The following is a 27120-nucleotide window of genomic DNA, read 5'->3' on the forward strand; positions in this document are numbered from 1 at the left end:
GATTTCTCTGTTGAATCTGAATGAAATCCTTGCTGGGTAGGGTAATCTTGGCTATAGGTTCTTCCCTTTCATCACTTTAAATATATCGTGCCACAGAATATATTGTGCTACAAGCAGAAACTCTGGCTTGTAGAGTTTCTGCTGAGAAATCAGCTGTTAACTTTATGGGATTTCACTTGTATGTTATTTGTCATTTTTCCCTTGTTGCTTTTAATAATTTTTCTTTTTCTTTAATTTTTGTCAATTTGATAATTATGTGTCTCGGCATGTTTCTCCTTGGGTTTATCCTGCCTGGGACTCTCTGCACCTCCTGGACTTGGATGGCTATTTCCTTTCCCATGTTAGGGAAGTTTTCAACTATAATCTCTTCAAATATTTTCTCGGGCCCTTTCTCTTTCTCTTCTCCTCTGGGACCCTTTTAATGTGAATGTTGGTGCATTTAATGTTGTCCCAGAGGTCTCTCAGGCTGTCTTAATTTCTTTTCATTCTTTTTTCTTTATTCTGTTCCACAGCAGTGAATTCCACATTCTGTCTTCCAGATCACTTATCCGTTCTTCTGCCTCAGTTATTTTGCTATTGATTCCTTCTAGTGTATTTTTCATTTCAGTTATTGTATTGTTCATCTCTGTTTGTTAATTCATCGAGGTGTTTGTTCTTTAAATCGTCTAGGTCTTTGTTAAATATCTCTTGCATCTTCTCTATCTTTGCCTCCGTTCTTTTTCTGAAGTCCTGGATCATCTTCACTATCATTATTCTGAATTCTTTTTCTGGAAGGTTGCCTATCTCCACTTCATTTAGTTGTTTTTCTGGGGTTTTATCTTCTTCCTTCATCTGGTACATAGCCCTCTGCCTTTTCATCTTGTCTGTCTTTCTGTAAATGTGGTTTTTGTTCCACAGGCTGCAGGATTGTAGTTCTTCTTGTTTCTACTCTCTGCCCTCTGGTGGATGAGGCTATCTAAGAGGCTTGTGCAAGCTTCCTGATGGGAGGGACCGGTGGTGGGTAGAGCTGGGTGTTGCCCTGGTGGGCAGAGCTCAGTAAAACTTTAATCCACTTGTCTGCTGATGGGTGGGGCTGGGTTCCCTCCCTGTTGGTTGTTTGGCCTGAGGCAACCCAACACTGGAGCTTACCCGGACTCTTTGGTGGGGCTAATGGCAGACTCTGGGAGGGCTCACGCCAAGCAGTACTTCCCAGAACTTCTGCTGCCAGTGTCCTTGTCCCCGTGGTGAGCCACAGCTGCCCCCTGCCTCTGCAGGAGACCCTCCAACACTAGCAGGTAGGTCTGGTTCAGTCCCCTATGGGGTCACTGCTTCTTCCCCTGGGTCCTGATGCACACACTACTTTGTGTGTGCCCTCCAAGAGTGGAGTCTCTGTTCCCCCAGTCCTGTCGAAGTCCTGCAATCAAATCCTGCTAGCCTTCAAAGTCTGATTCTCTGGGAATTCCTCCTCCCATTGCCGGACATTGGGAAGCCTGACGTGGGGCTCAGAACCTTCACTCCAGTGGGTGGACTTCTGTGGTATAAGTGTTCTCCAGTTTGTGAGTCACCCACCCAGCAGTTATGGGATTTGATTTTATTGTGATTGCGCCCCTCCTACCATCTCACTGCAGCTTCTCCTTTGTCTTTGGATGTGGGGTATCTTTTTTGGTGAGTTCCAGTGTCTTCCTGTCAATGATTGTTCAGCAGTTAACTGTGATTCCAGTGATCTCGCAAGAGGGAGTGAGCACACGTCCGTCTACTCCATCTTGAGCCAATCTCCCTCCCTATCCGAATTTTGAATTAAGGAAAAACTATAAGTTAAATTTATGACATTTATGAACCAACTGGAAATGTGAACAATAATTGAATATTTGATGATATTAAGGAATCTGTTCATTTTGGGGTATGATCTACAGCATTATTAGGTTTTTTAAAGAGTCCTTATATTTGAGAGATACATACTAAAATATTTACAAATGAAAAAAATCATTTCTGGGGTCTGCCTGGAGTGGACCTGGGGGGGGCAGGACTGACCACAGGCTGCTGGTGGCTGCAGCAGGGTAACAGATGCTTGGGGTTCATAATACCATTCTGTCTACTTACGTCTATTTGAACTTCTCCATAAGACCTCTTTTTTTAAAACCAGGCTGGGCTAAGAGCAAGGTCCTCCCAGAAGAGGTGAGATCTGGACCAAGTCCTGCAAGACCAGAACTGCAGGTTGGGGTGGCATCCTCACAGAGGTGGCTTGAGTGCAGGGCAGGAGGGGCGACAAGAGAGGAGAACCACCAGCCTGCCCACTTCCGTCTCCAAGTTTGTGTCCCCAGATTCACAGGTGGAAAGCCTAACAAACACCCAATGTGTTAGGAGGTGGGCCTTTGGGAGGTGATCAGGTCATGAGGGGGGAGCTGGCACGAATGGGACTAATGTCCTTATAAAGGAGAGAGTCCTGTCCCCTCCCCTGTGAGGACACAGAAGCCTGCAACCCACAAGAGGGCCCCCCACAGAACCCTCCCCGCTGGCCTGAGCTCAGCCTTCCAGCCCCCAGAACCTGAGAAACCAATGTCTGCTGTTTACCTGGTCTGTGGTGTTGTGTCATAGCAGCCTGAACAAACTAAGGCATGGTCCTCACAGGGTGGAAGGGGGGCCACGCTGAGGCTGGGGAGGGCAGGGAAAACCTGGTCACGCAGGGCCCTTCCTCCCAAGCTGTTAAGCTGGGACTCCGCGATGGGGAGACTGGCCTTATTTATGATTCAAATACCGCAGGTCACTATGGTGACCCTGAAGATGGTGGCACCGGTCACTACGCGTGACTAACGCCCCTTGTCAACAGCTGGCCTGCACGCTGGAGATGGTGGCCCATCCTTACCGCTATTATTAATGTCACACCACATTCACCACAGAGATCAAGAGCTCAATCCTGTGTTCTAGACCAGACGGAAAGGTGGGCTGAGGACACGTTTCCCCGGTCAGGCGCACACTCCACTGCAGCAGGCCAGCTCACTGTCAGGTCCAGGACCACCAGCTCAGTGGACTCCTGCCCGTCCCCCTCCCACCCCATCACCAGTGTTGAGGTCATCATGCTGCCGCTTAAGCTCACTCACCCTCCTCTGGCTAAGAAATCCCGCCACCTCACTACCACTCAAAAATAAATTCTTTCAAAGTTAAAGAGGTAATAACACGGAAAATCTCTGTCAATTTACTAACCTCACATGCCTTCCTGAATTTCAGCAAGGAAGATTCACTTGGGAAAATTCCTTCACAAGTAACAGCTTGAAGCTACCAGGTGACCGCAGAGAAAGGGCAAGAATGACTAAACCTCCCGCTGGAATGAGGTGTGAAAAGAACAGGAAACTCAACAGAAAACCTGATGTTCAATGTGGTCAAAAAGGAATCACTGTGGCCCATTTCAGAAACCTCAGATTACCAGGGGCGCAGCTCAGTGCACGGGAACCTCCAACTCTACTGGAAGCCAGCTCTGAACTTAAAGGAAACAGACGACAAAATGGGTTTCCCTTAGAATGAGACTCTTGACACCCAAGGCTTGTAACACAATGGCCTTCGTGCTGTCACGTCAAGTGCTGCACAGAGAAGCACAGAGAGTAAGTCCTTAGTCCACTGCCTCACCTGTGTGCCAGGTGCACAGCACGTCAACATTACTCTGCAAAAAAGAAACCAGCCCTTCGCCATGGCGACAAGTGACCAGCCCTTCGCCGTGGCGATGAGTCACAGCAGCAACGGGAAGAGAGGCCCCACCTCCCAAATCCGTGCCCCATCCCGCAAGCCTGGCGGCACCAGTCCCCTCCCCCCAGAATCTCCTTCTCGGAGAACACGGACTCTTACCTCATCAGGCACAAAGAAGCTGCCAGCACTCCCTTGGCTCTGAAGGCAACCGGAGGAGCATCTGAAACCCCACCGCTGTCTGCGCCGGGCAAAGTCCCAACGGGCACCTCTAGCTCCCAAACGGCACTCGGCGATGAGCCGTCCCCGTCCCCAGCCCCTTCTTCTGCACTTTGCACGGGATGCTTCTCTACATCTTCACAAGAGCTCAGCTCCTGCCCCAAGACGGTCTCCAGCTGCTCTGCGCAAGCATCTTGTCCTTGAGGGACGGACCCCCGCAGCCCCTCCCAAGGGCTCCCGGCAAGAGTGGCTGCACCCTTTGACTCCGAGTACAGACTGGACACAGAGGCCGGGCAGACTAGATGCCGAACGAGGGAGGAGAGGAGAGAGAGGAAGAAGCTGCACACAGACAACTGAGGCCCGCAGGAGAGCGAGGCCCACACTCCCCTGCCCCCCGGCTCCAGGCTGGACTGTCGCAGCCCCTGGCGGAGCCCTGGGTGTCACGCGAGGGGGCCAGGCCAGGCCACCCCGCAGCTCTCGGGCTCCCTCCCGCCGGACGCCGGGCCCCACGCACTGCGACCTTCTCGCACCCAGCTTTCAAGCCCGGCAGGGGAAGGACCGTGTGCGTCTCTGTCCAGCTGCCGCCCAAGCCATGTGGGTGCAGAGCTTCCCACGAGGCCAGCAGCGCTGGAGGAGAGCCTCGCGCTTGGGAACACACGAGCATGTGCGTGGTCTCTGCGGGGCCCTGTCCCGCTCCCGGTCATCAGAGACCCCAACAAAACCCTGGGCGTGGACTTTCCTGGCCGTCCAGTGGTTAAGACTCCGCGCTTCCCATGCAGGGGGTTCGGGTTCGATCCCTGGTTGGGAAGCTAAGATCCCGCGTGCCTCGCGGCCAAAAAACCAAAACATAAAACAGAAGCAATATTGTAACAAATTCAATAAAGACTTTAAAATTGGTCCACATCCAAAAAAAAACCTTAAAAAAAAAAAGCCCTAGGCAGACCGCAGTGACTCTGGCATTGCGGGGGTGTGTGAAGACATTGTTTCCTGGGAGAGACACCTGTCCCGTGTAGGTTTTTGCCCCGGCCGACAGCCCAGACCTGGACCTCGAGGGCTGACTGCTCCCGGGCAAGCCCGCGCAAGGTGGCCTGCAGCTCAGGGAGCCCGACAGAGTTTCCTCTCAGCCCGCCCGCCCCTCCCTCCTGCCCCCTCCTAGCCCTCCCACCCACACAAGAGCAGAGGCCACCCCATAGCCCAGACACAGATGGAGGCGGAGCGCTGCCTGACCCTCGGACTCCAGGACAACGAAAGCGCCTGGACGTTGCGGACACTCGTTCAAACGCGGGGCTCCCAGCACCTCCTGAGGCACTGCCTCTTTCCTCTGCGAAGCACCTACCCCGCGTGCACAGACGGCATGCCACACACCCCTCCAGACGCACCGGGAGTGGGTGCCACGCCGAGCCAAGCCAGTCGGCTCCTCCAGGGAAGCGCGGGCTCCGTCTAGGCTGGGGGGCTGAGCTCAGGACGAGCAGACGTAGGGGTCCTCTGCAGGGGGAGGAGAGAGCAGCCAGGAGGCCTGGAGGAGCGGAGCTGGCACGCAGTGCGGCCACCAAGGTCTGGGCTGCAGCCCCGTCCGTCGTCTGGGCTGTTTCCAGGCCCGGATTCTCACCTGGCCTTCTGAGGCCAGAAAGCCCTCCTACTCTCAGTACCGTGAGATACCCTAACAGCCACATGATAAACTCCCTTCTCTGTTGAAGCTAGCCTTCAATAGGCTGCTTTTACTTGTAACCAAAAAGATCTTTTTAAAGGAAATACATTAGAAATCAAAGAACAGCAAAGAGACTGCTGGAATGGGAATCTGGGGGCCTCCGCACAGGTGATACAGGAAAAGGGCAATAAACGTTTTGCTCCCAGATTTCAGGTCCTAAACTCTAGATTCTGTATTCAAGATATTTTTCTCTTTTCTGAATGAAAACAATCTTCCATTTTCGATCTAACATAAATTATCTGAGTGATACAGTCTTCATTTTAAGACTGGTTAACGAACTGTCAGGTTGGTTCAGGCAACCTGACAATTAATTCAATGCAACAAGCTAATCAAAGTAAAACGTGTAACAGCAAACTCGTTTCAATCCAAGTGCTGGCTCTGGAATTTAAAGGAGTGAAAATCAGAACTTAAAACTCTGAAACAAGCCCTCATGATTTCAGCTGGCAAGAGAAAGCCTGCCTGGGTTCCTTTCCTGAGGATGCAGTGCTTTCTCGGGTTGGTGCTTTTGAATACCTGAGAGCATCATTGGTCAGACTGAGCAGGGAAGATTCACCTGGGAACATACATACGTGGGCACACACCCACCTGTACACACACACACAGGTACATACATGCACATACATCCACACACACAGGTACATACACACAGGTACACATCAATACACACATGTACACACACACACAGGTACACACACACACACACAGGTACACACACACACACCCACATACACATATTCCCACAAGTCAGGGATGACCAACACCTTCGACTCATCCTGTATGAGCCTCACCTGGTAGTGGCGCTGCCTGCATTTGGAGAGAAGAGCGTGAATTCCCCCCACCCCGAGGTCCCACGGTCTCCCAGTAACCTGCTCTCCTGGCCTGTGCAGAGCGCGGCCGGAAGAGCAGGTGCTGCGCGCGTGGTCCTGTCCTGCACCTCCGCTCCCTCACCCACTGCAGCAGCCCCGCTACCCTCCAGGAAGGTCGGCTGACGCCCAAAGCCTCTCGACTCACACTCGATGCACCCGCAGTCTCACCTCAACCAGAAAAGTCCCCAGACCAATCCGCTGGCGAAAAAATAAAACCCAGGAAAGCACAGCTCAGAGGGACCCTCAGGACTCAGGCAAAGAAGTTAGAAACAGATAAATAACGTGCGGGCAGCAGCAGGGAGCAGCGTACCGTGTCACTTCTGTGTACGACACGCTGCCCCACATGCTCCCATCACTCACGCACCCACCCTCTCACGCACCTCGGCATCTCCCACCGCGGGGGAGGGCACCTGGCGGCAGGGTCAGGCCCCCACCCCAAGGAGCCGCGCTCCAGCCACTCCAAGTCCTGGCCTGTGGGACACGGGGGGCGCCCCGGCCCTCAGAGTTTGTGATTCAGACAAGGACAGCCCAGAAAGATCTCCATCCCGTCCTCAGAGACAGAGACCTTTCTTCCTCCAAATGAGCCTCCCACACAGGAACACGCGAAAGAGGGGATGAAGGAGGAGGCCACGGAAGCGAAAGCCCGGCAGCCCCGGAACCTCGAGCTGCGAGCCAGATGCAGGGGGGATGGGGGCGCCCGGGGCCACCCAACTTAGACCAACTCTTCCACCCTGAGTCAGGGTGTCGCGGTCACTGGCATGGGCGGACACAGAGCGGGAGGCCGCTGGTCCCTGCATAGCTCCGCCCGCAAGGCCACCAGCCGGTGCCACACGCTGCACGCGGGGTCCTGTTCCACACCCGTGATGCCACTGCAGGAATCAGAAACAAGCCTGGCACGTGGACACCGTGTCCAAAGACCCAGAGGGTAGCAAACTCATGAGACGAACGTGCCGGCCTCCTACCTTCGGGGCTCCTGGCCCGCTCGCCTAACTGCGCCCCCTCCCCCCCACCCCCCAACGGCTGCGGGCCCTTCTTTCCAGCTCACCCAGGGTGGTGTTGGGCCTGCTTCACAGACTGACCCCACCTCTGCGACTCCTCCCGGCTACCACCTCTCCATCAGCCCCGCCGGCCTCCTCTGCCTCCACAGCCTCTCCTGCTGCATCCAACGCCCCGACCTCCGAGGCCCACACACACACACCCGGCCCCTCCCTGGGAACCGTGCAGCGCACCCACTCGAGAATGCCCCACCGCTCCCTGCCCAGGGACGCTTTCTGGATCGCTCTTCCGGAGGATGATTTAACTGATCATCAAATCCTCTCTACTATGGCCAGACAAAGCCTGGGAGCCGAGCAGCAAAGTTTCGCAGTGCAGCGGGGTTCCCAAAGACAATGTCCTTTACATCAAAGGTCATCAGTGGAAAATGGCTCGAGCAGCCTGCGGAGGCGTGGCGGGCAGAGCCTTCAAGAGCCCCTTCCCCAGGACCAGGGCTCGCAGCCCACGGAACTCTCTGCCACCACCTCTGGAACCAGCTCCTGGTCCCCAGTGAACAGGCCGCCATCCCCATGCTGTTCGTTGCTCCAGGCAGCACCCCACCACCCCCAGCTCCGGCCACATCCGGTGGGGGCACCCTCAGGCCGCGCATCACCCTCACATGTTAAGCACTAAGAGTCTCTAGCATGTTCTGCCAGCCGAAGAACACTCGCTGGCCACCACCGAGGGCCAGATGCACTGTGCTGGGACACCAGCGCGTACGGCCCGCCTGCCGACCGAGGACTTGGCACGTGCTCGGCAAGAGTGACTGTTAAAGGGGGACCAAGGACAGAAGAAACCAGCCATAGGAGCTATCAGCAGATGCCCTCTCCCGAACGCCTGGCACACAGGAAACGCTCACCGGTCACTCACTCCTGTTATGTCATCCTGTCCCACCTCAACCCCCCAGAAGCCCTTGATGTCAAGTGAAATGAACAGGCACTAAAGCCGAACACAAAACAAAAGCACTGAAGCACCTCCAGGGGTGGTTGGGTCTCCAAGGCAGTGGCCAAACGACCAATGGTTTCAGCAAACTGCAGGGACGCAGGGCCTCAGGTGTCCAGGGACCCACCCAGGCCCCAAGGATGCTCCAGCTCCCAGAAGCAGGCACCGTGCTGTTATCTCCAGCTGGCGCCCCTCCCCACCCTCAACTCTCTGGGCGATGGAACACCCCTCCCCCACAGGCATGGCCAACCTCACACAGAGGAATAAACGCGCTGTCCAGAGGTACGTGCCTCATTCACGGGGAGAAGCCAGAACTCTGCTATCACTCAAGAGTCCAGGAGACAGAGGACGATGCCCGGTCACCATGCATGCGCAGCCCTGAGCGGGAGGAGCTGGCATGGAGTTGGCACGCGGTTAATATGCAACTATCGCACAAGACCAGCCTCTGAGAAGTCAGGTTCGAAGACTGACCTAAAGAAATGAATCATCTCCACTGCATCCGCTGTGACGGCCGCTGAGGCACCGTCAGGGCTGAGAAGAAAGGTGAGTGGGAGAGGCTGGAAAGATACAGTGCGCGCGCTGACAGGTGACAGGCCTGGATCTGGCGTCAGACGGAGCTAGGTCTCTGTCACTTACTAGTTGTCCATCCCAAACGAGTCTGTTGCCCACACCCCAACGTGTAAAAGGGGGGAAATCATACTTATGAGCCCCTAGGACGCTAACCCCGAAGCAGATGCAAACACAGGTCAGCGTCCTGTAAAGCCACGCTGCAGTGGTACCCACGGAAGCCCTCACTTTTGTATGCTGCTCTCCGTGTACCTTCATCCACGCTGACCACCATGAGGGTGAGGTGGCTCAGAGAGACCACGTCCCCACCAGAGCTGAGGCAACAAAAAGCTCATCGAATCCAAGACCCATCGACTGCAGGGCCGTTAACTTCACCTAACACTCAGGAGGAAAAACGTTATCAACCAAACCATGAAACACCATCCATGACAAGATGCAACCTGATTTCAGAAACGTTAAAATGTGAGCGGGAAGATGTGCATTTTCGAATCAATGAGACACGGTGTGATGAGAACCCCAGGGGGGCCCTAGAGCTCAGGGTCTGGTCCTGACTGGACAACGTCCAAGGCCAGCTGGAGCCCATGGAGAGGTGGCATCCAGCAGGGGCCGCTCTTCAATAACCCTGGACCTTGTTTGAATTCCAGGCTCCCTGTCCCTCGTGGAGGTTCTCATTCAGTGGATCTGGGCTAGGGACACGCCACGCTCTGGAAGGGGTAGACGGTAGAGGGTTCCTGCCGCCCACCAGCCAGCCCTCTCGTGCCCCGCCCATTGCCATGCCCTGGGCTGAGAACGTGCAAGACGTCTGTGCCTATGGCGCCCTGTGCCCGTCAGTGCGCGGAGCCCAGCAAAGCCAACAGGAGGGATCTGCCCACCAGAGCCCCCCTTCTCCCCCTGGCCTCCGGCATCAGGACACCCCTCTGGTGAAGAAAGGCCCACCAGAACAGAGGTGTGGATCTAACCCAGCACGTTCTGTGGTCCTCCCACACCGCACTCCTGGCTCGTCTCTCCCGCACACTTTCCCCGACTCTGATTCATCTTCTGAGTGTGCCGCTGCAGACCTCCAATTAGAACAGGGGGCTGGAGGCGTGCTAGGCGGCATTTCCCTAAGTTGGCTGTGACTCAGCCTGGCAAAAGCCCCAAGCGCCATTGCAGCGGCCGCCTTCTGCCCCTTTATTAGCTCAGCGAGCAGCAAAGACCAGCAATCACAGGCCGATCACTGCTCAAAGCACATTCGCCAGCACCTCCTGAGACGTAGAGAAAGAACAGGCGCGCAGCTCCTTCCTCCCAGCTCGGCAAAGTTCATCTACATTTTGAGCAAAGGGGACACGGGTGGGACTCCGTGGCTGGTGAATTATGCACTCCAGGATTTCTGAAGCCTATTAAGAAAGGAGAGCCTCCATGGGTAGCGAGCACGATGCAGCTCCGGCCACCTGTTTCCCTCCTCCCGCCCTCACTCAGCACCTCTCATTTATTTATTTTATGACTCAAGGCATCCAACAACTAGGCAGGGGTTTTAAAGCTTCCCATTTCTGAGGCTAGAGAGCCAGGGGCCTGCAAGCCTGATGATCAGGCTACAGGGACAGCCACTGCTCTCTGAGGCCCACCAGCGGCTGCTGATAACCTATGTTACCACGATAGGAAAGGATTCCAGGGCTGCCTATGCCCAGATCCCCCAGAAAATAGGATTTCAGCCTTTTTAGAGAGTGGTTCCCTTAAGCTCTGGAGAAAGGAGTGGAGGAGACACCGGGGGTTGGGGGGTGGGGAGAGAGGCCCCCGCCCGGCTCTGGCTGCCCCTTCCAGCCGCAGAGCCCCCAGTCTGTGCAGGTCCAACATCCTGCATCCTGAGAGAACGCAAGGAGCTTAAGGATGCTCGGGAGTTAGAGGGAAAAGGCTGCTGTTACCGAGCAGGGGCAGGGTGCGTGCCCAGCACGGTGAGCACACAGAGCAGTGGCTGAATCAGTTAATTAACGACACCAAATCCGTGGCTTTGGGGGGTTAAGCGCCTCCACCCTGAGCAGGGAATTCTGCTGGAGGAGGGACTCATCCCTCGGGGAAGGTCAGGTCGTCACTCGCCGAGTAAATGACTAGGGGAAGGGGAAGAATAAATGACAACCCATGACCTGATAAGGGGTTTGTCTACATCGGCTGACTCGTTCCAGAATTGAGGCCAAAATCAGGGTTAACTGCCACAGGGCTGACACGATAATTACGTGTTTTCTGGTTTTTGGTGTTTTGAAAAGCCACCAACTCCTTTCCGCAGAGCCACACACAAAATCCTGCAGGGAGCTCTTTCCAGGAAGTAGAAATGCATCCTCGGAGAGCCCCACTGATGCAGGCAGCCTTGTAGCCCACTGACACCTGCCCCAAACCGAGCAGGAGAGCTGACTGGCATTTCTTCTCAACCCCGGGGCTGAGGATGGAAACGTGTTCGTGGCGGTGGACGTTTGTCCTGGCGGAAAGACCGCGGATGCGGGAAGGCATCTCCACGCTCACCCCTGCGCCAATTCTTGCTGAATAAAAATAGTCACCCTCGCGCAAAAGCCGCGGTCGCTCATGGATACAAAGTAAACCGCAGTGGAGAGAGTAAAAGCCACACTAAGGGTCTCTGCTGTGCAAACCGAGATTCCACAATGTTATTAAAATCTATTAAGGGGATTTTGGCCTCCGTGAAACCTAAGGAAAGATTATTAAAGGAAAAAGGACCACAGCTCTCTCTCTACCTCTGTAAATAGCTCTTTCAAGCAACTGTTTTTCTGGACAGCCTCACCCCGGAGGAAGTTGGGGCTGTTAAAAATTCTGCAAAGCAAATGACTAGGATTATGAGAATCCCTAACGTAAAGCGTTGTGCTCTAAACACAGTCTCAGGAAGACCAACAGATGCCGGTCTCAGCCTCAGTGAGACCCATCAAAGCAAAATGTCACTTCTTCCAGCCCCAGAGGGAGTCCTCAGATGACACCTGGTCCATGCTCCTCCCATGGCCCACCCCCTCCCCGGCCCCCCAAAGAAAGAGTCCCTTGGAGTTCCACTGTCACAGCAGCTGGATGTTTTCACTCTCCACTACCCAACACTCTCTTTGTTATTTCTCCTATGGAATCTGTTTCCATCAATGCCTAGGGAAGAAAAAACTGGGAGTGCCTTAGTTTGCTCTGTCTCTCACGGGGGGAAAAAAAGCCACAAGCTGTCCTGAGTTATCGCACTAAGTGCACGTCATTCTACCCAGACGCAGAGGCAGTTGTCACAAAGCCCGTGCGGCCTCACGTCAGATGAATAAGCAACTTCTACCTGGCTTTTGCAAATACGAATACTTCAAAGACCCCAAATTGGAACCCCTGAGGTATAAACTTTCTCCATAGAACCACATCTGCTGCAAACTCTTGCAGAAAATAAACTGGGAATTCTAAAACAGGAAGTCCACCGTTTAGGCTTATGATTCCAGAGAGACACAACTTCACTCTTGAGACCAAAACTGCTGCATTTGTTGCGAAGCTGCAGTTACCGTCTCAGGCAGGTGCTCCCTTCATGATGCTTCTTCGCTCCTGCGTTTACAGCATGGAAAATCCGACCTCCCACCAAGGGTTGGGGGTGCCCAGTGTGCCGGGGACCAGTTGGGCTCCGGAGACTCCACAGTAAACAAAACATACCTGTCCCCAAAGGGGCTTCAGCTCATCTCCCCTTTCCTGACTTTAAAGAGTCGAGCTTGTTTTTCAGGAGAAAAAGAGATTCTTCTAAGAGAACCAAAAAGTTTTGAGCCCTGTAAGCCCTTAAAACGTACTAGCACTTAAAATTAGCTCCTCGGACAGACAATTTGTCTTTGCACTTTCACGCAATGCAGACGCCTCAGGGGAAGGGCGAACTGTGCCTTGCCAACCAAGCAAGCATCGGGAACCACCGGGCAGAGCTCATCTCAGGAGGCAGCACCTCATTCCATCCACTCTTTGCACTTCTGCTTGGCAAAGGGGCAGAACGGGAGATAAGGAAGTTGTCCCCCAGATCTCTGCTACGGACCTCGATCCTCGGCCCCAGGCCACCCTGCTCCAAAGGACCAGGAAAGGGGTCCACGTTATACAGTTTCATGTGGGAAGAGAGGAAAACATCAGGAACAGGAATCATCACACACAAAAACAGCAGGAACAATAACCCATCACAGATTTACAGAACCCACAGTTCCACTTACGACACATGTTTTTTTTTTCCATCGCCCGTATGTTGTTTATTAAACATTTATTCCTGGCCCTGAGCTTGGCTGACCAGGACCTGAAAACTTGTTAAAACACCATCAGGATCATGTCAAGAATCCTTTAAGTAGTCTAAAAAAGGCATGTTGTTTGTATCTGTCTTGACAGACCAGGAGTATATTCTGCAGGCTCAAGAATTTCAGTTCAATAAACACATGCTGGCACCTGACGTACTTGGGAGTGGGGAGGGCGTGGGTGAGAGCGGCCAGCCCCCTGGGAGCCCTGACGGAGCTGACCACGAGGCCCGAGGGTCCCAGCCCCTCCCAGGGAGGAAAGAACGGGCAGGGGTAGAGGGCGGGGGAAGATGCTTATTTAACATTTACTGCGAAAGCCAGAATTACAATGAGGCACCCCTGGTGTGTGACGCGTTTAGGAAGCGGAGGGGTGGATTATATATACATACACACGTGTACATACATACATACATACACGCGCACATATACACACACACATACATGTATGTGTAGAACACATTTAGAAAGTGTCAGGGGAAATATACATCTACACACACATCTACATACGTGTGTATGGATGGATATATACACGTGTGTGTGTATGTACATGCATGTGTATAGATATGTGTATATTTCCCTCCCACACTTCCTAAGTGTGCCCTACGTGTGTGTGTGTGTGTGTGTGTGTGTGTAGCTTTGTGTGTCCATGTATATTTCCCCCAGACACTTTCTGAGTGTGTAGATATACATACCTACGTACACGTGTATATACATATACATACACGGGCTATGGAGCGAGGCAGCCCTGCATTTTCAACGTTGTAACACTTTTCTGCCGTAAGAGTGTGTGACCTTGAGGAAGTTATTCAGCACCTGTAGCTGCTCATTTGCAGAATCGGGTCCGTAATACCTATGCCTCACAGGACTGTTGATGGTGAAAAGGAGCGCTGGGCGGCCCCACTGTGCACAGCACGAGGCGCACAGTAGGTGCACAACAAGTTAGCCTCTCCCGTGCCCTGTGGAACCATTTGAGGTATACTAGCCACACTTTAGAATTTAGAAACCTGAGGCACGGAGCGATGGGGCAAGCGGCCTGGAATCGTAGCAAATTAAAACTACTTCCAGGACTCAGTCTTTCATTTTTTAAATCGTGCATTGAACAAACAAGATACTGAACCCCTGCTCTTCTCCACGGACCGTGTGGGCAGCTGGGAAGAGCCAGCAGACAAACCACGGGCCTGGCCCTCGAGGAGCTGCGGGCCTGGTGGCGGGGGAAGATGCTAAGTATTCACTTGTGCAGGACTGGTGACGCCACGGGTATGGCAGCTCCTGGGAGTCGGATGCCTCAGACCCTAGAAGGGACAGAAGCCGAGAACAGCCGGGAACCAGACTGGCCCCTCTTACAGGCGCCAGGCCCAAGGGGAGGGCCGGGCCCTCGGGCCTGGGTGCTCAAGGCCATCTGCAGGGCCCCAAGGGCGCGGGGACTCCAGGACAGGACTGGGGGGGCCCCTGGCAGCCGTCACAACACGGGGAAGAGAAGTCTCCTTCCAGGAACGAAGGCCAGAACGTCACTCAGCCGAGCACCCTCTGCGGAGCCTTGGGCGGCCGCGGCGCCTCCGGCCCGCTTCCAGCCGGCACCTCCCGGGCATCAGAGCTCGGACGGCGGAGGAAAGCCCTCCCGGGCGAAGCCAGAGCTGTGTGGACTCGCTGGACGTCCCGGAAACACACTGGGGTGTTAATGATTTCGAGAAACTCGCAGCAATGAACGCACTAGCCTCTTGACGGCCCGAGACTCCCAAGGACAGCGGCCCCGACCCCGGGCCCCGGCCACGCGCCCTCCACCCCGCCTCCGGGCGCCCCGGGCTGGCTCCTGAGGATCGCAGCCGGCCTGGGTGCCGCCCCCTGCCGACAGGGGTGAGGAAACGGGTGAGCCAGGCGGGGGCACAGACACTGCTGCAGCCCAGGGCAGCCCCCTTCCCTCCCCCCGCCCCCGTCCCGGAAGCACAAGGTGGCCGCCTGCGCCCCGTGGAAACACCCGCATCAGAGAGCACCCACCAGTGGATACGGGCAACGGGAGCGCAACTCTTCCCAGGAAGCGAGCAAGCAAGCACGTGGTCAGAGGACGGCTGCGGCGAGGGCTCAGGCGCTCCTCTCCTCCCGAGTAGGTGATGCGGCACGGCCAGGAGCATCTAAGCCAGGGCGGGGCGGGTGGACTCCTTAATGACTGGGTCTAGACACCACCTCAGCTAGAACTGCAGCCCCATCGTGGAGTGAAAGCCACCCCGCCCGCCGCCCTGCCTCATCTCGGGCTCAGTAAGTACATTCCTGGAAAGGCACCCGGCAAATCCACAAGCTACACAACTCATGGCCACAAGGTCTAAAGAGATGCTGTCTCACAGCAGGGGCTGCACACTGGATAAAAGCAGACAGACCAAGTGACGGGGAAGAAAGAAGGCCGATTCGGCGGGGGAGCACTGACTCCAGAGAACCTACGTTGCCTCTAGATAGGCCTCCAAACCTCCCAATCCCACGAACTACCCCATGCAGTTCAAGTCTGTGCTAAAAAGAGTGAGTGTAAGGGTTTGAAGTTTCTGGAAGAAGGAAGTTATTCCATCTCTCTACTGTGAACATCTGCTCGCCAGAATACAAACAAGAAGATTCAGAATTTATTCTGGTATTTACTACTAAGAATTATATACTTCTTTTTACATGATACACTCATACATATTAACTCATTTTTACCCCTGAAACCTTAGTAGAATTAGTATTATTATCTATTTTATCAATGCCAAACCTAACGACTCAGAAATGTAAAAGCTGCCCTAAATTGCCAGCCAGTTAAATATTAATGACACGATGTACACTTGGTAATGTTACCATAACTTTCCACTATTAAAAGATATTTTAAAGTTTGCTGATATCAAGGAGAGATTAAACTATGATGTTTCATTTTCACGTTAAAATATAAGAAATAGCAATATTCACAATAGTCAGAAGGCAGAACTAACCCAACTGCCCACCAATGGATGAATGGATACATACAGTGAAATATTATTCAACCTTAAAAAGGAAATTCTAACACATGCTACATCATGGATAAACCTTGAAGACATTATGCTAAATGAAGTAATAAACCAATCACAAAAGGACAAATATTCTATGATTCCACTCATATGAGGTCCCTTTAAGAGTCAAATTCATAGGAACAAAAAGTAGAGTGGTGGTTCCCAGGGGCCAGGGTGGGGTGTGGAGTTAGTGTTTAACGGGGACCGAGTTTCAGTTTTACAAGATGAGAAAGTTCTGGAGACGGATGGTGGTGACGGCTGCAGCAATAACGTGAACGTACTTAATGCCACTGAACTGCACGCTTAAAAATAGTTAAGAAGGAATATTTTATGTTATGTATGTTTTCCCACAATTTTTAAAAATTTTTAAATATTTTTAAAAAGAAAATGAAAAAAGGTAAGGAAATCTACTTGGTTCACTGAAAACTGATAATCTCAATATGATAAAAATTGTATCTCAGGGCTTTCCTGGCAGCGCAGTGGTTAAGAATCCGCCTGCCAATGCAGGGGACATGGGTTCGAGCCCTGGTCCGGGAAGATCCCACATGCCGCCGAGCAACTAAGCCTGTGCGCCACAAGTACTGAGTCTGCGCTCTACAGCCTGCGAGCCACAACTACTGAGCCCACGTGCCACAACTACTGAAGCCCGCGCGCCTAGAGCCCGTGCTCCGCAACAAGAGAAGCCACCGCGATGAGAAGCCCGTGCACCACAACGAAGAGTAGCCCCCGCTCGCCGCAACTAGAGAAAGCCTGCGCGCAGCAACGAAGACCTAATTCAGCCACAAAAAAAAAAAAAAGAAAAAGTATCTCCTGAGCACGTACACAGTGTTTTAACAATTTGGATTAATGGTTCATTACATTAAGAGTTTGGTGTGTAAGGTCTCCTGTGATCCTGGGTCTGAGCTGTGAAATGCCAGACGAGCCCTTTCATTTTTGGTTACTTTCCTTCCCCCCTTCCCAGACGCAGCTTTGGACAGAACCCAGTATGATCCTGATGTTCTCATAACAAATTTAATGGGAAGAGGGAATCATTCTGTTTGCTTCTAAACAAATCATTCAGACAGAAATGAAAGAATTACTCATCCTACAGAATCTGTTTACCATCTGCCGCTGAAGGGAAGTCTTCACTGAACTGGAGGACCTCTGCATGAATTAGACCCAAAAAGAAAAAATGCCTTCGAGGTTTCAATTCTCTTTGATTCTGTGATTGTACATACTTCAGACCAAACCGAGTCTACCTTTGAGAAGAGAAAGGATATTAAGGAGATTCAACAGGGGCAGGAGTTCCCAGCCCGGCACCCCCAGGCTGCTAAGGATTACCGGGGAAGGCTGGAAAAATGGAATTAATTGGGAATTAAGAAGGACTTTGCCTAATAGATTAAAAAAAAAACTTCAAATAAGATGAGGGTCAAATGCAGAAACATTTAAGAGGTCCTGGTGAGGAAGAGGGAGGGAAGGAGGGAGGGAAAGGACCGAGGGGGGGAGTGAGCGCCATCCCTGCCCTCAGCAATAAGCAGCCATCCCTTCTCATAGTCACCTGCCGCTCGGGATTCACGTTGACAAGATCCTCATATTAACAAACATCACATTGAAATCACTTAAGCAAATGACTGATCTGCACTGATAAGGAGTTCTTTAGTCATAATTATCACACATAAGTACATTTTTAATATGTTCGGTTCAGTAATTAAAATCTTCTTAAAGGGGATAATTTTCTACCACGACTCAACCTAAATTGGCAGGTCCTAGAATGGGAAGATGCCACAGATGTAGTTGGTGTGTAGTTCTTCTTAAAACGGAAAGCCAGCCGGGCACGGCTCAGTGAGAAGTCACTCCAGCAAACACCTTCTGACACAAGGCTGAGCAGGGTCCCCGCTCTGCACGGCGCGTGCCACACTCCTGCGAGAAAACAGCCGCGGTTTCCTGCCTCTCAGGGCCCTGGGGCCTCCCTGTCCTCCTGGGGTGGCACCTGGCGGGGGCGGGGCCTCTGCTCCATCCTCCCGGGGCCCCTCTCGCCCCGGGGCAGCTCGGAGGCTCCCTTCTCTGGTGGAGCAGCCTGGACGGCAGCTGGGCTCCAGGAGAGCAAAGGGCGGCTGCCAGGCCTCTCAGGGCGGGGCCACGCCAGCCTGGGGTCACACCACCTCCCGCCCCCCGGCAGCCACTGGGCAAGGAAGCCACCAGAAGGCCGGTGGATGGGGAAGCGGCGGGCAGAGCGCACAGGCGGGGGGGGGGGGGGGGGCGGGGGGGAGAGGGGGCTGCTGGGACAGGGCTGGACGGCCTCTGCCACCAAGGGCACCGGGGTGGCCGTGTCCCGCAGGCCACTTTCCCCCCAGCGCTCTCCCGGGCAGGCGGCTGGTCTGAGTGGGCGCAGGGCAGAGCGCAGCGGAGCGGGTCAGTCCGGGGCCGGCAGAGGTGGGCGCCAACCCCACCACGTCCACGCGAGCGCCAAGGCAGCCCATCAACCCCTCTCCAGCCGGCAGACACTTCATCCACAACCTGGGGATGACAGCACCACCTCGCAGGGTCTCATAAGGACTAAATGCGCTCACGCGCACACACACGCACACACACATGCACACACACACACGCACACGCGCACACACACACGCGCACACACACAGCTTTAAAGAGCACGTGGGCACTGGTCCTGCTTGCAGTCAGCGCTGCTTTTTATTCGCCGCCGCAGGGGTCACACGGTAAGCCCATCCAGGGCAGGAAGGGCAGCCACAGACCCGGGGGCCACCTCCTGCAGCAGCTCCCCGCCGGCTGTGGGCCTGGGGAAGAGCCAGCCTCTACCCAACCCCTGGAACCAAAGGCGGAGGGGCGATTCAGCAGCCAGAGCAGCTTGAGCAGAGGGGCCAGCGTAGGTCACCATGAAAACCCAGGGACCACGGACTCCGCGAGGGGCTCCAGCCCGAGAGCCGTACCTGCATCTCTTTATTTAACGCGCGCCACCACGAAGGGGGCTGCAAGCGCACCGGACGCAGGGTTAGGTTCTGCACGTCTCAGCCTGTTTCCCGTCTGAAAAGCGGGAATAACACGTGCCAGACACCTAACCACACTCAGGGTCAGCCCCCACCCGCCCCGTCCTTATCGCCCCTCCCCAAATGGTCGGGCTCTGACTGTTTATGTCTATTCTGATAGTTTTTAGTTCTACCAGATATATTCCTTTCAACATAAGCTCTCCAGATGTTTCGGGAAAAGCACATGTATTTCGATCCAAAGAACCGTAACGCTATGATCGCCCCCATTTAATAAGTGGAGAAGCTAAGGTTAGAGAGATGAAGCACCTCACATGGCCAATAAATGGTGCAGGGCGGATTCAAACCCACTTCTCAAAAGCCTGCCCTCTTAGCAACACGCTCTGCTGCCTGTGAGGAGTGAATAGACATGGAGGCTGAGGGACGCAGCCCACGTTGCCCTTGACCAGGTCAGAGCTGCGGGTCTGGCCACTGACAGAGGCACCGTCTCCTCTCCACAGACCTGCCTTCACACGACAGTGACCCGACGCTCCCGCCTCGGCTCCAGGTACTGATTTAAATAAATGGCCACGTCTGCATCTCTGCCTCTGGTGTTTGGTATTTTTTTCCCCAACGCCATTAGGATGTTCACTGATCTTAAAGTCTACAAGATTCTTATCAAGTGTGAGGGCTAAGAAAATGTTTATTGTTCACAAGAAATGCTTCATTTTATTAGAAAATGAAAGCTATGCAACCCACCACGGTTCCCACGTGCTTCGGCTACCAAGATACAAGTTTGCGTTCCACTGAAGAACCTGCCCTGGTCTCCTGGGTGCAGGCCTGCTGAGAAGCATGCGTACACAGCCCTGCTCGGCCGGCTCTCTGGGGCTTGCTTGGGCTCCTGCTCTGTCAACGGGGACCACAACCCTACCCCAAGGGTTACACTGAGCATCAGACTCAACACAGACGGGAACAACCCCAGGACCTGCCCAGGGAGACACTCAGTACCGGTGCCCCTTCACCCTTTCTTCTCCATCCTCTTCTTTTCTTCTTCTCCTTTTTCTCCCCGCCCTACCCTCTCCCCCATTATATGCCCTAGATTTTTTCTTTTTTTTGGTATGCATTTATCCATAATTATGGAGTATTAACCTGTAAGTATTCTATAATCCAGTTTAAAATCCTCAAATTTAAACAAACTTATACCAAGGCTTTGATTTAGCTTGTGCTAAATCATTTTTAAAATTTGTAGCTTTATTTTATTGTAAAAAGCTGGTACTCATATACATAAATGAATAAGAACTCAAAATTCATCATACATTTACTTCACTTTTTAGCTTGACCTTTCAGTAAATCTTTAGCGTCACTGATTTTGGCTGCTATATATAAGAAGATCCTCCCTCGTCTGGGTGATTTAAAAGCACAACTCATTGATGAGCATCTCTTATTCTTCCTTTATTAGCAGTAGGACTTACACCTGGTATTAATGCTGCTTCCTGCTTTGTCATTTTGGGTTCAAACCCACCTCTGTAATAGCCACCACTGAAGGCAGATTTCGGTAGACTTTGAAAAACTTGTTTACTTGAGGCTCCATATGCTTCACGGCTTGCAAAGCGTAACGGCCTACAACTCCTGCAGCAGCGACAATCAGTCCAATTGCTACCACTGTACTGGCCGTGATTCCCGCTGGGCTCCTGGGCGCCACCTGGAGCGTGGCTCATCCCAGCCCGCCCACCAACGCTACGCCTCTACCACAAAGCCGGCCCTAGATCTTTGAACTCTTGCTCTAATGAATCTGTGCTTACACATAATATGCTTTTTTCCCATAAAGTGCCTCAAATCTTTTTAGAAGTATACGTAGCTTAAGTACACAACAGCCGTCATCTAGAAGTGGAAGGAAATTTCAGGGCTGTTCCATAATGGACACAGAAGTGGGAGATAAGGTGGTACAACGTCACCCTCCAAAAATAAAGCCAAAGAGAACCAACACAATGAATGACGCGAGCCATCTGTGGCCATCTTTCCAGGAAACGGCTCACTCTAATCTCACGGAAGAATCGAAGCAAAACACCCAAGGAATGTAAGGTAGGCTGTAATCTCACTATAATACATTTGGGAAATAGTTCAGCTGACTGCTTACTGAAGAATGTTAAGAAGAATGCCAGATGCGTCCGCCAGGATCCGATTTCTAGAATTCAGACAACAGACAAGCTTTTAAACAGAGGCTTCACCGTCAGTCGTTAACTCGGTATCAAGCTGTTAACTAGGTAACTGAAAGGGCACAAAGAAAACTCCAAGGTGTCAGGCAGGCAGCAAGTGCAGGAAGCAGCCACCGCCCCTGGGCTGGAAAGAACCAAGGGAAGAAGGGGAATCAGTGAGCCTTACAAACTCAGAGGAAGGGCCTGAGGCCGCCCCGAGAAGGGGGTCTGCTCAGCTGGTGCTGGGGTCTCTAGGATGGCGACCAGGCTGTTTCTGCCTGTGCTGGGAGGAGGGCACAGCGGGCTCTCCGTGGCAGCTGAGGGGGAGGCGTGTCCCCGGGGGCTGCTCCAGAGCTCGAGCGGAGAGGAGGGACCAAGCCCCTTCCCCGCCTACCGCCCGGCTGGGGCTTGGACCGCCCGTCCCGGAGGGCACAAACGTGCTGCGCAGAGTCCTAGCTCCGGCGGCGGCACAGAGCGGAGTCTAGAAGGATTTGGAGCTGAGACAACAGTTTAACAAGCTACGCACTGGGTTTTTGAAAAATGAATCTCCATCAGCACCCTAGGGAGAGGGTATTGATTCTATGCACGGAAACGTCCCCAGAATGAAGGCCGATCCAGCTTCCGTAGAGGGAGGGGAAACATGCCTAGGAGAACAGCTGCTGGCCCAGCGGCGCTGGTTTCCTAAGCACACGCAGCCCGGAGCCCTCTCTCCCCCAGGCTCTGCTCCCATCAGCAATTCACGACCCAGCATCCTTATTTACCAACAGTTTACAATACAGGTTCATGGAAACCCCGGGCTTTGATTGATAACCTTCTAGGTGAACTAATACCATCTAGTTTCCAAACCTATGGAACCCAGAGACCCAGGGTGACTCTCTAAGTTCTGTCTGAAACAGTTCGCTGGCCTCTTTACCCACTGGAAAACTGACCAGTGGGTAAAGAGAAGGCTTTCAAAGAAAATAATCACGTAAACCTCGACGGTTTCTACAAATGTGCTACACACACACAATGGTACAGAAGTAAAGAAAACAGACACAGCACTCCAACTTCCCCCTGGAAAACCTACTTCGACATTTGTAAATTCTGTGCAGTTTATTATCCTCCAACAGAGAATAAGCCCAAGTCCAGGGACGTCAGAAACCTTGGAAGCACGGGTGCTCCACACGCCCCCCTCACATCCAGCCCACACCACCTGATCCTTGCCGAGCGAGGGTCTCGGCTACTGGGCAAAGGACCCTGCTGGACAGCCTCTACTTTCACTCAAGGGGGCACGTGCAGGGCTATGGGGGGAGCAGACGGGGTGCTGAGCGTCACCCACCGATTCCAGGTCAGACTGGAAGGGATGGCTTTGTTCATTTCCCCTGAGTGGCTCGTAGGACACTGACGATCAGCGTCCTCTAATGGTGAAAAAGTTCCCAATGCTTCCTTCCAATCAGCTGGTATTTGATCCAGTTTTCCTTGAGAATTACATCCACGTGGCCACAGACCCTCACATATGGCGTCATACCTCCCTCTGCAGACAACAACGAAAACAAAGCAACCCCAGATTAAAATAAGATAGGAAAATAAAATCCAAGATTGCTCGACTACCGACCGAACACCTCAAGCCACTCTCGATATTCATTCAGTCCAGTAAGGAAGTTGTAGTTTCTTTAAGCTCCAAACTGTCATTTTCGTATCTGTTGTTCGTTACTTTTATTGTAAACAGTAAGCTTCTCAGAGCTTCCTGAATAACTGCTTATGACAAGAGCACCACTCAGTAATCCAACGGGCACTTCATTGTATGCCCATCAATATTCATCCCTGAATATAAAAGCAAGCACCCAAGTTTTCCAAAAGAAAGACCAAACTCAAGCTCAAAGCCTACAAAATAGACCAAATATATATGTGAGGACTCCACGAGTTTTCTTTTTCCCCCCTCTGGCCGAGTGGCATGCGGGATCTTAGTTCCCCAACCAGGGATCGAATCCATGCCCCTTGCAGTGGAAGGGCGGAGTCTTAACCACTGGACCACCAGGCAAGTCCCTGGACTCCATGAGGTTTTTTTTGTTTGTTTGTTTGTTTTTAACATCTTTATTGGAGTATAATTGCTTTACAATGGTGTGTTAGTTTCTGCTTTATAACAAAGTGAATCAGTTATACATATACATATGTTCCCATATCTCTTCCCTCTTGCATCTCCCTCCCTCCCACCTTCCCTACCCCACCCCTCTAGGTAGTCACAAAGCACCGAGCTGATCTCCCTGTGCTATGTGATTGCTTCCCACTAGCTATCTATTTTACATTTGGTAGTGTATGTATGTCCATGCCACTCTCTCACTTTGTCACAGCTTACCCTTCCCCCTCCCCATATCCTCAAGTCCATTCTCTAGTAGGTCTGTGTCTTTATTCCCGTCTTGCCACTAGGTTCTTCAGCTCAAGAGCCGACGTTCTGATTTAACTGGTCTGGGGTAGGTTCTAGGCATCTGTATTTTTAAAATCTCCCTAGGTGTTCCTAACATGTGGCCAGATTGAAAACCACTGGTCTACAGTTTGAATTGGGGGAGTGGGGTGCAGCACCCAGGCTGGGCAGGGGACATGGGGTAAAAGGATGAAAGACACAAGCTGCAAGGAAAACCGACGAAGACCCAGGGGAGAAGGACGAGGGCGAGAAGAGAGAAGGTGACAGCAGCCGGTCTGAGGCTATTGCAGTCCTTGAGATTTCATTCTAATGCAGCAACGTGAGTGCAATCAACAGGCAAAGTCCTTCACACTGCAGATTTTTCATTTGTGAAATTCGGTAATTAGGGCTGGTCGTCAGATGAGACAGCTCTTAAAATATGAACCCTAAGTATGCCCTAACAGGCGGGCCCCTGCTCCCCGGGGCCATGTGTGCTGGGTTCGAAGGGGCTGTGTGTCCGGCACGTGAAAGAAGAGTGCGGAAGCCAGGACCCAGCCGGGGCCCCCCACCTGCACCTCTGCCGAGCACCGTCCCAGGTGAAACACGTGGCTCCCTGGGATGGAAGAAAACGTGCTGACCTCCACAAAACAACTCTGCATTTCTAACGAAACGTGCCGTGTACGCCTTTTTTGGCCAGGAAGAAGGAAAGAGGCATGCACATGTCTGCATCGGTGTGCACACATGTACGTGTCTCTAGTTGCAGACATAAAATGACTTTCCAGCAGCTGAGTTAAGGTGTGAGCACACACACGCGTGCGCACACACACCCCGCCCCCCTGCACACACACAATGTACGGAACACTTTCTACCGATGGGCAAAGGGTCAAGAGGCAACAGCTCACCTAATCCTGGCAACAGCCCCTTGAAGTAGGCCCTGTTCCTGTCTCCACCTCGCAGACGGGGTGACAGGGCCTTGGAAGGGCACCTGTGTTAGACACAGCAGGAAGGAGGGCTGACACTGGATCCAGGGGACCAGGCCCCCTCCCCCAGGGCGCACTCAGTGTCCCGCAGGCACCACAGCAGGGCAGACACACAGCTGGGAAGACAGGGCTGTGCCCTGAGCAGCCGTTATTAATGACAAGTTATGACCTGCTCCAAGAGATCCCGCCCAGAGAGCCAGGCTACAGCGAATCCTTGTCGCTGCAAAAGTTCTGTGCTGTATGTGGGTGAAATGAAGGAGGAGGAACATGGCGTGAAAAGGAAAATAAATCCCCTGAGCACACAAAGAAACCCGCTCATTTTACAGCTCTTTTCCTCCTCGGCCGATAAAGAACCCCCCCCCCCCACCCAAAATGTAAGAGAGAGAAAGCCTGATTGTCCAAAGGGTGAGTCGTCTTGCTGTAGGAAGTCCTCCCCTCCTATGCTGCCCTCCTGTCTCTCTCCCCTGGACCTATGCATTTTTCCAACCCCCATGCCCCCCGCCAAAGGACTGGGAGAATAACTAGGGAGGAGCCCTGCTAGTTCTTAAAGGCCGAGCCAACCACTTGCGAGCGCAGGGCAGAGATGCTGCTGCATCACTAACCGCCATCATCCCCTCTCACTAAATTCCCGCTCCAATGACGCCAGATGCCATCGGCTCATAGGACTCTGTGCCTCCCTCTCCAAATAACCGAGGGCACAATTTTCTCAGTTCCTCCTCTCGCATCCTCAGAACGCCAGGTCCCGGGATAAATCCTATCACTGGTTCTCTACAGTCCACGAAGGTGGACAAATCTCGCGGGTCCCTCGGCACATGTCTGGCGGCACCCGCGTTCCTCCCTCAACTTGGGAGCCTGGCTTCAAACCCTTCACAGGTCGCTTGCAGCATTCCAAGAGATGCTACCGAAGGGCCCGCTGCCTTCCGCAAATGACTTTCGGGGCGCTGCCCGAAGTGCGGACAGACTGGGTGCCCATGCCCATGGGTTCCAAGTGTCGCCTAGAAGTGCCCCAACGTTTCACAAACATAAGTCCACCTCCATCCCGTCTGTCCAATGTCCCTGCAGCTCCAACCCCCTACACCACCAGCCAGTAGTACATCCACAGTTTTACAAGGGCTCATCCGAGGCACAGAGCGTTAAAATGACAAGCCAGGGGTCGCTGCAAACACTCAGGAATGTAATGAATACAAGAACATCAGATGCCTAACCCCCAGTCTAGCGGTCTGTCCCCACGCAGGCAGGCCAGGCTGCTCAGAACCCACTGTAACCAGGTGTCTGTCCAGAGATGACTGTCACAATGTAGAAGCGTTTTACGATGATGAATCGGTGGAAGGAGGGTTAACAATGGAAAACTCTTTTCTAAACACAGCCGGAAGGGACAAGGCTGCTTAAACACAGTTTAAATCCTATCACCCTCGATCTCTCTCCCGTCCCCTGAGTCCCTGCACAGCCCCCTGTCCTCAGACAAGGTGAAGCGGCACCAACACCGATTAAGGGGCGATGATTTAAAAGCTTAACCTACAAGTAGAGCCAGGCCCACGCAGCTGCAGCATCAACGCAGCGCCTCTGGAGGGAAAGATGGACGCTGTCCTTGTCTTCAGGCCCACGTTCTCGCTGCAAGTGCAGAGGAGCCAGATCCGCACCCAGAAATGACGGCGACTCCCTATGCTGAGCACTTCTGCCAGACCACGGCTGTCATGGACGGGAGGGAGGCTCGGTGTGAAAGCGGCACAATGACTCTCTAACCCCAGGCTGCGTCAGCCGGCAGGAGCAAAGCCCAGGGGAGAGGGACAGCAGGGCCAGGACGTCTCACAACAGTGCAGAAGACCCTCTGCTGAGCCCAGGCTCGTGGCCCTTCTCACCACCACGACCCCACCAGTCTGAGCCTCATCTCGCTCACGATATTATGGAACACCAACCAGAGCACCAACGATGTGCCGGGTGCCAGGCCACACCCAGGGAATATGGTGACATGCACAAATAAATTCCTCAATGCACACCATGCCCTGAGCACCCTCTGACCCTGTGTGGCCCTTGCCCACCATGCTTCTATTCACTGACCTTTGTGCTTTAGACTGTCCAAGCACACCAAGTTCGTTCTGGCCCCAGGACGTTTGCACATGACGTTCTCCATGCCTGGACAGTCTTCCACCACATCCTCATGGCTGGATCCTTCTAGGCATGAGTTCTCCCCCAAAGGTGCCCTCCTCGGTCCTTTGTGAGGAGTCTGTGAGCTCCCCATAGAGCTACCCAATGCTGCCTTGGTGGCCCCCAACCCTTACACCTCCCAGAATGCACGTTCCCAGGCCCTCACCTGCCTCACTCCCCGTGACCTCCTGGGGCAGGTGCATCACGGGTGCTGATG

At 53.2% G+C, this 27120-nt stretch overlaps 1 protein-coding gene and 1 pseudogene across 1 annotated transcript in view; both read right to left on the reverse strand.

The window, feature by feature from the left end:
• Positions 1–27120, reverse strand: part of GALNT2 (polypeptide N-acetylgalactosaminyltransferase 2) — a 179351-nt gene that overhangs the window by 136530 nt on the left and 15701 nt on the right. The gene's annotated exons all lie outside the window — the stretch shown is intronic.
• LOC133095124 (mitochondrial import inner membrane translocase subunit TIM14-like) lies at positions 20527–25737 on the reverse strand (annotated as a pseudogene).

This window comes from Eubalaena glacialis, chromosome 1, assembly GCF_028564815.1.
Source record: "Eubalaena glacialis isolate mEubGla1 chromosome 1, mEubGla1.1.hap2.+ XY, whole genome shotgun sequence".
In the NCBI taxonomy this organism is placed as follows: Eukaryota; Metazoa; Chordata; class Mammalia; order Artiodactyla; family Balaenidae; genus Eubalaena; species Eubalaena glacialis.